At 46.8% G+C, this 12649-nt stretch overlaps 1 long non-coding RNA gene across 1 annotated transcript; it reads right to left on the bottom strand.

The window, feature by feature from the left end:
- Positions 1–6513: 6513 nt before the first annotated feature.
- Positions 6514–12582, bottom strand: LOC142602084 (uncharacterized). The gene is made up of 3 exons (XR_012835757.1): positions 11776–12582; positions 11565–11704; positions 6514–6573 (listed from the first exon to the last, which is right to left on the bottom strand). It is a non-coding gene; the product is annotated as an uncharacterized LOC142602084 (long non-coding RNA).
- Between the last annotated feature and the right edge of the window lie 67 nt (positions 12583–12649).

Below are 12649 nucleotides of genomic sequence, written 5' to 3'. Positions count from 1 at the left end.
AGGAGGGCAAATCCTCTCCTAGCTTCAGTGTCAGCAGCTGCTGTAGCAGCAGACTGATCACGGGCACATCCACACGTTGTCCAGAAGCCTGACCCACCCCAAATGTTCCAAAATAAGCCTCCCAGGGAGACCCAACCAGGCTCAGAGCGAAGGATTTTCAATCTTCATCCTTTTAAGAGGTTTACATTTCCCAGCAGATTTCATACTTTTTTTTACATGCAACAATTACCACATAGCATTGCCACTGCATTCAGTGTCAAGACAGAACATGAAGGGAGTACAAAAAAAAAAAAAAAAACAACTGGTGGCAAGTTTTATTCTATGTTAACAAGCCTATTTTTAACTCCTGTTTCCTTTTACCATCTTATGGCTTACTGGCTAAACCAGAGCTTACTTTGAAAGACAGGAATTCAGGAATCATGTCACATACCTTCCTCCTGAGGTTCTTTAAGTGGGAAGAGCCACAGGACAGGATGCAAAGGAACATTAGGAGAAACACATTATTACATAGGCTGATATTACACAGGCTGAAAACTCTTTTAAGCCAGGGGGAAAAGTTTTATCCCAGTAAAGGATGCAGTAATGGCCAGGAGGGGAAGGAATTTGAAGCATGAACCAACTGAAGCATGTAAAAGGAACAGGGAAAAATATATTGGAGAGGGAAAAATCTAACAATCAAATAATACATGCTGGATTTTCCCTCTAATTCCAGTTTTATAGGAACAATCTCCTGCCATTGCCTGGATGGGTTTTATGGTGAGCTCTGCACACGGCAGGAGAGGCTGGGTTACCACCGACTGTCTGCTGGACCTTACACCGAGACCATTCCCGTGTGTGTGAGCCTGCGGCAGAGCTGGTGACGGAGAAGCGGTGGAAAGCAAAGACAACAGAAGCGATAAGGCAAAGTAACTGGGTCCTGCTCCTCTCGCACCACCCTTGAATCCCCCCCCGCCGCCAAGGAGACGGCGGGGAGCAATTCAGAAGGCAATGGCACATACCTGTTTCGTGAGCTTCATCAGGTGGGATGTGGTGGGGAGCAAGAGCAACGAGATGGAAAATGAGAACAGTTAGATTAAAGGGTGTGTGAATGCAACAGAAGGGTCTACAAAAACACAGAGGGTATGAAATAGAGAAACAGAGGAGGAGATGAAGTGGAGACAGGCAACCAAAGCATGCACAGGTACAAGAAATGTAAAACCTTCAGGAGCTGGATGCTGTAAAAACCCTGCAAACCTCTCAGAGCGGGTCTCCCATGGTTTATAGTTTAACCTATAAACAGGTTTACCCTTGTTTCAAATGTGCCCGTAGCACAAAGCTTTGCAAATGCGGAACCAACACACCCTTTGGCTCCTCCCACCCGGAGCACCACATCCCAGACCTCTCAAGTGCAAAGGGTGGGTTTCTGTTCCATTCCCTCTTCTGCCCTGCCTGTCCCACTTCGCAAATGCCACGTGCAATGCAGGGAGCCTGCTGGTGTTACTTGCCAGCGTCTGCATAGATATGATTAATAAGATCTGCGTTCTGCAGTATTATTATTCATATTATATATAATATTATATATTATAGTCTATAAACTTATAATATATACAATATACTATATATAATATTACATATTATAGAATATGTACTATGTAATATATGGCTACACATATACCTTACCACAGATGGATTTTTGATTTCAAAATCCATCTGATCATTATCTGCCAAGCTACGTAGGAGAAACCAGTTGACATCTGATAGAAACCTTTATAGCCAGACCCCAGTTATTCCCCAGCGGGCGTTACAAGCACCTGGGGCTAAAAATCAGCCTCAGAGCCTGCTGTGGCTTGGATGAGGGGATGGTACCCGCATTTCCCCTGCCGCTCCCTCCCCGAAACCCCAAGTGGAGGTGTCTGCACAGATATGTGAGAATATGGGGCACCCTTGGTGCAACGTGTGCAAGGGACAAGAAAAGCCCTCTGCCTGCAGATCGTCTGTCCCAGCATCTTTTTCTTGCCTCTTGTTTTCTTCTACCACCTTGCAAAACTGAGGCGCGCATCAGCACTGAGCCCTGCTGTGGGAAAGAGGGGGGCTGAGAAGCTGTTTCACGTACCTTCTTCTTGAGCCTCTTCTGTGGGTGGGAAACGGCAGCAAAGAGAATGGAAGGAGAAAATTAAAACAAGAAATATCTTATTGGAACATTCTTGAGGTTTGCCAAGCTCCCAGGCCGTTATGGGTAAGAATACACGATGATGGAATTACAGGGTGAGAGAGAATTAAAAATAACATTTTAATGAGCATATTATGGGGTTATAAATGTTACTGAAATATGGGAATGTGACCACAAATGAAAAACACATTAAAAAAAGCATCCATTATTTTATTCTTTAGTAGACCTGGCTGAAATTTCCTAAAACTGACAGTCAGTGAATTTTTAATCAAAAATAAAATGGCTGCATTTCTTGTTTTTTTAAAAATCTTTTTCTCAAATGGTGAAAAATTTTCACCAATATTTATCATTTTTTGAAATTTCAAAGAAATTAATTCCTGAATTTCAAAAGATGGATATAAACATTGCAGAGTGTTCCCTTCCCTTTTAAAAAAATCTAAACTTCAGGAGAGAAAGGATGGGTCTTGACACCACTGTGACCAAAAAAAAGGCAAGCAGTTCAATAGAAATGGTAGGTCAAAACCAAATATATATAGCTTTGTTTCTATATACATATATGCGTATACATACACACACACACACACACGTGTGTGTATATATATGAAGTGTATATATGTGTGTGTATATTATATATATTATATTGTTTTTTATATATGCATGTATTTATATATAAAAATGGTTTGGTTTAGTTTTTTGAACCAAAAAAATGGGCCCAATTTCCTACCAGCTCAATAAGTGACATCAATGTCCATCATTACATTGATGTCTATGGCTGAGGACCAAGTCATGGCCACTGGGTGTGAACTGTTTGCTCTGGATTTCTTCTCACACATTCTTCCTCCACATTGAGAGAGAAAGAAAGCAGAAGCCATGTCACATACCTTCTTCCTGAGCTGCAGGTGGCAAGTGTCATGGAACAAGAAGCAACAGCAAGCAGGAAAATGAAAACAGAAAACTGTTAGAAACTGGTATGGAGGTGAGCTCAGGCCTGGAGAAAAATGTGGTTAGAAAGTGATGGAGAGAAGTTATATGGAAAGGAAATGGATTACTTTGGAAGATAACACAAAGGTCAGGCAAAAGTGGAGAGCAAGAAGATACACCTCACAGGAGATGGTCATGCAGATTAAAAAAATAGGAAGTGACCTGCCTATTAATTTCATATTAATCATTAAATTAATATTAATCATTTGGGTTTCCAAAAGGAGACAGTTAGGGAAGGAAGGAGAAAGGCAAGAAGAAATGCTTCTCCTTTTAGGAAGGCTTGTCTGTAGGAGCAACACCCTTTGCTTACTCTTTGGACATTTGACAAGGCATGAAGGATGGAGCATGAATACCACCTTCATCTCCCTGGCTCTGCCCCTCTGGGCAGGACTGGAGACATGATGATGACTGAAGGCACCTCTACAACTCATTTGGCATCTCTGTTTTGGGTTTTTTTGAGCCCTCGATCCACTTGGAAGCAATGCTGGTGGAATTAGAGACATAAAGATAACATACCTTAGGGCAGGAACTACCCTGAGCATGGCCACAGCCGCACCTCTGTTCCCACCACCACTAGTGAGAATTAGCCAGTTGCAGCAATTTGGGGCAATCCATGACCAAAATAAACCTGCTCTGTATAAAATGCCCAAGATGGACATTTCTGCACAGGGGCATGTCTCTCTCTCAGAGCTGGTCTCATACCTTCCACATGCAAATATTCCACCTTCCAGTAAAGGGTTTCACTGTTGAGCTCTTAGAAGATGTCTTGGACACTAAGGGCAAATCCTGGGAGAAAGCCCAGAGTTTGGCCCTCGCCTCTGTCCCAGACACCCTGGGAAAACGGAGGATGACAACCAGCAGCTACGCTTGCCTGAACTGAAGCCAACGTGTCAAAAGTGCCCAGCAAAGACACCAATACATCTTCTAAATTTTCCTCTTCCTGCTGCCTACAAAAGCTGAAACAACTCGGGTAAGAAAGGCATTTCATGCTCCATCTTTCCAGATCTGTGCTCTGTCTCTCGTGGCTTGTCAAATCACCTTTTGCCAGCTAAAAGCGTATTAAAAAACTTCATCTTTGCCAGTCGGTTCTCTGCCTCCTCTTTAACCATCCTCAGCAGTGCCTTGTCGGGCGCTCCTCAGGAGCTGGGCAACCTGCTCTTCTTTTCAAAGCTTAAACTCAATACACGGACACTGCCAAAACGAGAACGGCAGGATTTCACCAATGATACGTTGTGCGGGCTCTGCACTGGTCCCTGCTCTACAACATGCTGAGTTTATGGACAGGTTAGCTCCCAGCTTTACAGCCGTCCCCTATGCCTCATACAAATACTGGATTTCATGTGATGCGAAGGCTTGGCACATCATGGCCCCAACTTGGCTGGTTTTATGGTTTCCGACTGATTTACCGATCAAGTGTTTCAGATCACCTTTAGTGGCAAGCGCCAAAGAGAAGGGTGAAATACAGACAAGAAAAAAGCAGGACCAAGAATCAAAGAAAAATAAATTACATTCCAAGGATTTTTGTTACCTTCTTCTTCGTATTCCTCTGCATTGAAATAGGGGAAAGGAAAAAAAAGCAGACAAATCAACCATCAGCTTTGACACATTGGTAGGACGTTACCCATGGCAGAGCCCGTTGCGCTCACAGGGATGCCGGGCAAGATGGGGCCTCTGAGAGGCCACTTCCAAGTCAGCCAGTAAAATAGTAAATAAAATTACTTTGAGAAAAAAGAGGAGGTATAAAAGGGGAGGAGAGCAATTTATATTGAATTTTTTCTTGGGCAATGGGAACTCAGGTATACATGTGGGTTAGAAGGGAAGAGGTGGCAGAGAGGGCCTCCCTCTGCATATTAGAAAAAACAGCAAAGAAAACAAATCTGTTCATTTCTATGTATATCACTTGTATATACTATGAGTTTCTATGCTTTAAACCAGAAAATATTATGTATACAAAAGTTGCAAAATAAATTGCCAGCAGATGGCAGTGCCCCTACAAAAAACAGCAGCATCCCCCACAACCAGGACACCAATTTGGGGCTACAAGTAGTGCAAAATCACCAGAAGCTGGTGACAGTCAGACACAGACACGCAAAAAAAGAGACTTCAAGTTTGTCTAACCGTACCAGCACTTTTTGTTAAAATATCAAGAATGGGCAGAAAGGAGAAGACACACATGGCCAGCAAATGCTGCAGTCTTGCAAGGAAGCAATTAGAGACAGATTTAAGACTTACCCTCTCCTTGCTCCCTGTGAGAGAGGAAAAAAGGTTATTGAAACTAGATAAATATTCCTTCCACTCCATATTATTGACAAGCTTTAAATCATATACTGAAGCAACCCAATGCAGTGTTGTTTAAAGACTGTTGTTTCTTCTTTCCCCCAGTCTCCATCTACTCTTCTGGGAGCCATTTGGGTTTAACATTAGTGAAGTGACTGGGTTTGGGTTTTATTCTGAATAGTGTTCCTCATTCTGATTGTGCATATGGATCCATACCCAGGAATAATCCTGCTGCCACAGGGCTACAACATGATACCTACACATAAGGGCTGTGCAGAGGCTGATGAAGCTGGACCTCAGCCCCAGTGTGCCAGGTGAGCCAGCCTGTAGCCGATGGCCCACACCAACCCAGGCATGCTACAGGCTCCCTGAACCCTAGGGCTGTCTAAGAAAAAATTGGGATAAGCCAGATGCTGTTCAATGTTTATCCTGTGGCTGTAGCAACATCAGTCTTGCAGTCTGTTCCCATTCCTTGCCCCTACTCACCAGCCTCTCCTGCTCTGCCATCACTTGCATGAAAACCAAAGCCCAGAGCAGCCCTGGGTCCAGACCCTAAACAAGGGAGGTGTTAGAGATTGCTTGAAAAAGGTACTAAATCTCATCTTTGGAAAAAAATTTTTAAGAGCAGGCTAGACAAAATGACACAGGTTGAGCTGAGCCTGCCTTGTAGCAGAGAGGGGACTAAGTGACCACTGCAGGTCAGTCCATGATGCGGCTGATCCTACGATTGCCCTAAATCTCCCCTCCGTACCTACTGATGCATAAATGTCAAATGACCCCATTGGATTTGGTCGCATTACTCTAGATTTGTTAAACCAGGGCAGAAAGTGGCTAGCTGCACTGCATGTTTGATTGCCCCTCCTCCAGGTGCAGTGCCAGGGCCATGGAGGACAGGCTGAGCTGGGTGGAGGTGTTTGGAGGGCATCCCGTGTTGGACAGGGAGGGTGTCAGGTGAACTTTGATGGACCCTTTGACACCCAAAATCCAAGATGCCCCTTCCCCACTGCCTCGGGGAGCTTCGGGCCATGCACAGAGCAGCACCCAGCCTCTCCTCCCCGCAGGATGCCTTTGCTGCACTGCGTGGAGCCAAGCTGAACAGACGAACATGCAGGCGGCTTTCTCTCTACTTACACTTCCTCGGTATCAGACATGTTGGCAGTGAGTTTCTAGATAAAAGATGAAAAGAAGGGGAAAAAAGGGGTGGGGGAAGAAGGTGTTATTACTGGGAGCATCTCCTAGAAAATGCCAAGGCAGGAGCAGATGGGTTGACATCTGAGGACAAAAAAAAGCCAGGCACCTGCTTTCCCACACAGCAGCCAATGCCCCCCCCCCCAACACTGCCATTTTGGGGGCAGCACAGACCTTTGCCAGCCAGGTCAGAGGAGAGGAGAAGGGAAGAGGAAAAGATTATCTGGAAAGACATGCTCCCTCAATCTGGCTTTAAGTTACAAAACCTCCAAAGCTCATGGACATGGGTGTCCTGTCGCACCTATCTGACACTTCCATCGCTCCAGCAAGATCAGAGAAATTTTTCCTTCTGTTTCACTACTGCAAGCTCCAAAGCATTAGTCAGAGCTAAAAAAAAGAAGTAACTGAAACTACCAGTGTACCCAGAGAAAACTATTTGTCAGCACCCAAAAGTGCCTTAAGTAGTAGTGTCTAGCTTATACAGCTGATGAATGAATGAACAATTATCTGTTGATTAGTTTAGGATGAGAACTGGCCAAATGCCTGGTTAGGCAATTCCTATTGGTATAACCAGCTGTATTTATTACAACCAATCCTCGCGCTGCAGGGCAGAAGTGAACCCACCCACAGCACTGTCGTGGCTTGCATTTCTGCACAGCCTGAGTCAGGGCTGCGTACAGGGAGAGCTGCAGCCGGGGAAGCGCGAGGGCTGGATTCGGCCACTCTGCTGATCTTTGCTGGACCCCAAATATGTGTATCGGAACCTCAGCCGGAGTCAGAGGGAGCAACGCTGCTATTTGAGGAGCATCATGGTAACATTGCACACTGTACCAGGTTTGGTGATGGCAGCAGTGCAATGCTATGGTTCTCCTAAAAGCATCAGCTGCCCTGAGGCCGAGGGGAGAAAGTGGGGAAGGGGTCCTGAAACTTCCTCCAAATCTGCAGTGGGTCTTAAATTAGAAAGCCAGGCTCCTCCTTGCTGGGAAACCCTAACCATGATTTTCATGACTTCATTACTCAGCTGATATATGAGAGATGTCTTGAAGGAGCAGGTGGGCTGACTTAGGTTCAAAAGGAACAACTGCAGCTCAGCAGCTTTCTATTTCAGAGGAAGGCAGTAATCCCATAGGCTCCAACCCTGCCCTATAAGGGATCTTCTCCATTCCCCAGTAATGACCCTGGGCACCACGTGTTAACACCAACAACATTTAAAATCCCCATGTTCTAAGCAGCAATAAACAGCCAGCATTTTTTCTTCTAGTTCCTCATTTATCCTCTTTCTGAAATTCAGCATTGCCCTGGAAGTAGTGCCAGCAACGGCTGTGTTATGACCTGATCTGAGTAGCTGGACAGAGGATCATCTGCTGCTAGGACACATGAGATTTGGGTTCAGTGATCTCTTGGTCCCAGGCTGCTTTTAACTTGGTAACTGTGATTGTCCCCCCCTGCAGTGCAACAGCCACTCCAAGGAGTACTTTGGGGACTCTAACCCCACCGGGCAGAAGAAATCTGGGAAGAATTTCATGTTTGGGAGGAATTTCAGCTCTTCAAAAGGTTTTTCTGGTGCATCAATTCCTGCTGCTTCTCCTGTTACTTATTTGGATGCTACAACACCTCTGGTCTCTCTCCCCTGGTCTTTTTTAACTAGATGATCAAATCTTCAGGATAAAGACTTCCACTTGCTATCTGTGCAGTGGCTAGCAGTATAACAGGTTTGCAATCTCATTTCAGCCTCCAAAAGTTATTCAAGGTATTAGTAATAATGCTTGGCAGTATGTTGGTTTATGCAGCGGGACAGCAGAGCTTCTCCTGGCTCCTGGCAAAAGCCCATAGAGGGAACTTGCCACATGCTCAGCTGTTGGCTTCTTCCAAAACACATGATCTCTAAAGACTCAGGGCAATGGCCAGTCCTCCCACAGATTCTGCCTTTAATTTATAAACCCAGATTTCCTTCTTCCCAAGGCGGAGGGGAAAAAAGAGGACTTTTAAAGGGCTTTGGTCTAAAGTCTTCTTCCCTCTCACTCCAGTGGCATGAAGAGTAATACTGCTCAATGCTAGACAAGAAATCAGCTCGAAAGCCCTGCACATACATACAGAGAACAAACGTCTGTTGGGTGTAGGATAGGCACGCAATGCAATGCATGCTGTTCTTTCCAAGGCAATTGAAGTCAATGGGAGTCTTTGCAGTCAGGCTTTCCATTAACAGTTATTGGAATGAGCTCATCTAGTCTCCAATTTAGCTCTAAGGACATCTTGCCGAGGGTTGTCACATTGCCTGTTCCCCTACACCCTTCCATATTTGTTAATCCAAGCGCTGCAAATGTGAATGGGATTTCGCATGGCATCTGTCCGTGTGCTATAAAAGCCGAGCAAGAATGCCAGCATCCCTGACACCGTAAGACCCCAACCCTGAGGGGTTTTCTGGGCCCCAGATAAAATGAATTAATAACAAGTGCATTGGCAGACTCTGTGCAGAGATGAACCAGATGCAGAAACCCCACAGGCTAGGACAGCGGGGGACAAAAAAAAAAATCCAGGGGGAGGTACGGATTTCAGCCTTGCAAGGGGCAAACATTCAGCCAGGTTTGGTTGCTTTGTCAGGAGGAGCTGGCATTTAAGGCTGTAGCTGACTGCCACTGCCCTGGCTGGAAAGCCAAAAAGGTCTCGCCTCAAGAAGAACAAGGTGTCTGTCCACTTCATGGCATTCAAAAGCCATCTGGTCCCTTGAAGCCAGGGGCAAAACACAGACCATCATAGCAACAGCCACCTGAGACAAGAAAGGCTCTTTGATGCCCAGAACTGTCCATGTAGCTAACTCTGTCATCAAAGCAGCCAACAAAACCAAACCATATTTACATCCAAAAGGCAATAAAGAAAGCAATCCACTAAGAGCAGTATTTTTTGCCATTAGGATTAAGTTCGCTGAAGGTAATGGAGAGTCTCCAGCTGGCTCGGGATTACCCTTCAGTGAAAATTACTTTACACACAGCAAATGCAGCCTAAGATTAAGGCTGTTAGCACCTTAAGGCAATAACTGGGTTCTGTTTGTACAGTGGCAGAAAAATGGGGTCTGGTCTTGACTGAGGTTTAAGGATGTAATAAAATCAATTAGTTAATACTGCCCACTATTTGGAAGGAAATCAAAATACATGGGGAAATTTTGCCAGACCAAAAACTTCTTGCCTGCTCCCACCCCTTAAAGACAAAAGCAAAGCTTATTTTCTGCATTTTGTTCAAGCTAAGCGGGTCACAGCTGGAAGGACAAATACCGCGATCCTCTTCAGCCTCAGGTGGGCAGGAACACCACGTCCCTTTTGGCCCCAAATGCTCCTGCCCTTGGCTGAAAGAGCAGAGCCAGCACATCCCAAGAAGCTTCTTAGCAGCTGAGAATGCACCCGGGAGGGGGAATGGGCTGCCTTGCACCTCCGGGCCATCCCTGGAAATAACCCGCCTGTCAGTCATCCCCTCCCAAGCCAGGCCATACAAGGGAGGCAAGGTAGCAAGAGCCGAACAGAAAGGGGGGAGGACAGACATGGCCATGCACGGGCAATGGGACCTGGCAGGGACAGCTATCAGGCGAGGACTAGCAGTACGATCCACCAAGCACCACATGGCCATGCTTTCCCAGCAGGAGCCGCTGCAAGCCCACTGCATCTATTTTTTTATATACATACATACATATTTTTTAAAAATATGTATTGTATTATATATAATACATCTATTAAATAAAGATATACATATATTTTTCTATATAAAAAGTATATACAGATATTTTTAAAAATATATCTTCTGTCCCTCTTCCTCCTCCCTTTATTTCTGAACTGTTTGGCAGTTTCCAGCAGAAAATTTTTCTCTCCCTGGGGGCTGCAGACCGAAGAGGCCACCACAGCACTGCTGCTCAAACCAGGTGGCAGGACACAAGCGCTCCACCGTCACAAAGCAAAATCCCTATTCCCTGCCCCAAAATGTGCCCTTTATCCTTGCCTTCAGGGTGCTATGATCTGTCAAATCCCTGCATGGGGTTTGCTAGGAACAACAAGGCTGAGACAGAGGACTAAAAGTCAATCACCACATTTAGCTTTTAGCCCCTGCCTTTCCCCTGCTCTTGCACCCACAAGGAACATCTGCCTGCCCCAGCAATCTCCTACAGCCTCGCTGGAGCTCCCCCATGCCAGTGACATGGCTCCCACCCAAATCGCTGGCATCAAAACCACTTGTGCTGGCGACACTCCTGCCTTTGCAGGATACCCCCCCAACAGCAAGGAGCTCTGCCCCATGGGGCAGCTGCAGCTGGTGGGGGCTATGCACCCCCACACAAAGCAGGGGATTCACCTGCACTAGGTGGTTATGCCAGCAAAGTGCAGAGGTTTCAAGCCATGCATGCAGTGAGCATCCCATCACCGCTCTGAATTTATCCCTCTCCTCCTACCTCTCTGTGTGCACAGGGGGATTCTCTCCCAGTTTTTTTCTTTTCCGTGGGAGGGGGCAGTTTTCCACAATGACATTCATGTTTCTCAGGTCTCCCTCTAGCCCCACACCCAGCAGCCCTCCTTGTCTGCTGGCAGCTCCCTGATGGTCCTTCCCTTCATCCCTCCCACCTCGACCATCCCTTTCTCTGGGTGCCAGGGGAGAGAAGATCAGCACTTCTTCCTGCTGCTGGATCGAGCTTTCCCAAATGCCCCAAGAGGTGCCACTTCATTCCCAGCCCCAGGCTTGGTTTTGGAAGGGTCTTTTCACCCACCACTGGTCCTTGAGAGTTCACAGCACTCAAATCTCTGCGTGACATGAGCTTCAAGCGATATCCAGCAAAAGCCAGGAAGGAAAGGTTCCTTTTCCTTAGGATCCTGTGCTGGATCTTGGATCCTGAGGACCCTAACCCTCCCCTGATCCTGCTCCATTCAAAGCAAGTCTCAGCCCCTTTGTGGTTTTACCCTCCCCGGCAGCATCCCTCTCCAGGGCTCCCACTTACCTGGGTGGAACAGAGAGAAGCGCTGAGCTCCCTGCTGAAGGAGACAGGCAGGCTGGGATCTGCGAGCAACCCAAGGTGATGCAGCTCTCAACTTATAGTGACATTTGATCGTCTGGAGGAGCCGATTGGCCCTAGACCCCCTGCACTGGGCAGGAAAGGAAGCAGGGTTGGGGGGGTGGGGAGCAAGGGAAGGGGGAAAAAAAGGTCATACCATGTATAGGAGCAGCTGGAGGAATTGCACAGATGATGCTAAGATGGGAGGGACATGTTTGGAGGAAAAAAACCCAACCCTCCAGGGCTTATGTTTCTATATTTACAACCCCACCAGGCAGGCAGAGCTTAAAGAGGGGTATCTGAGGCAAAGGCACCTTGGAAACAAATTGTGGGGCCCCCGCAGCTCAGTGGTGCGTGGTCGCTGCTTAAACCCTGGTTGTGGCACCCTGGGTTTTGCAATCTCAACACACAGCAGCAGCCTCTGCTCTCCAGGCCAGGCAGGAGCTCTTCCCTGCTGCCCCTCTACATGTAAAAGGCTTCGGTTGCGCTGCAGGGTTAGAGCTTGCAGAAAGCTTAGGGACCTTCTGCTGCTCAGCGCTCTTTGAAACAAGTGGGGGCATGTGAGAAGTCAGAAGTACGTAGCACACGTGTCGCATGAGTGTTTGTGCGTGGTTGGTGCGTGGCACGCACCCACCTCTTGCTAAGGCTTCCAGAGCTCTGCCCACACATCAAAGCTCGAGAAGACCTGGAATGAAAAGCAAGAGAGCAGGAATGCAGCAAGAGAGCTTGTCTGACCCCAAGCCACACTCAGAGCCCTTCTTAGCATGATGCAAAAACATTATTTAAGTAACAACATCTTAGAGAGGGCAAACCCCAGATGGCTGGACCCCACCTGGGATCCTCTAGATACCCAGAGGGGTTTTGCCACCCAAGCACCTACGGCAGTTGCGCGGCTATGCCGGCAGAGGATTGCAGTGCCTCAGACAACCCTCCAGCTCAGAGTTTCCATTTCACTGAACCTCGCAGGCTTCAGGTCCCCATCCCCTCCCTCCTGTCCCTCTCCCTTTGGCAGGGTTCCCCGGTGGTGCAGA

This window comes from Balearica regulorum, chromosome 5, assembly GCF_011004875.1.
Source record: "Balearica regulorum gibbericeps isolate bBalReg1 chromosome 5, bBalReg1.pri, whole genome shotgun sequence".
Lineage (NCBI taxonomy): Eukaryota > Metazoa > Chordata > Aves > Gruiformes > Gruidae > Balearica > Balearica regulorum.
This window is presented reverse-complemented; position numbering and strand designations above follow the sequence as displayed.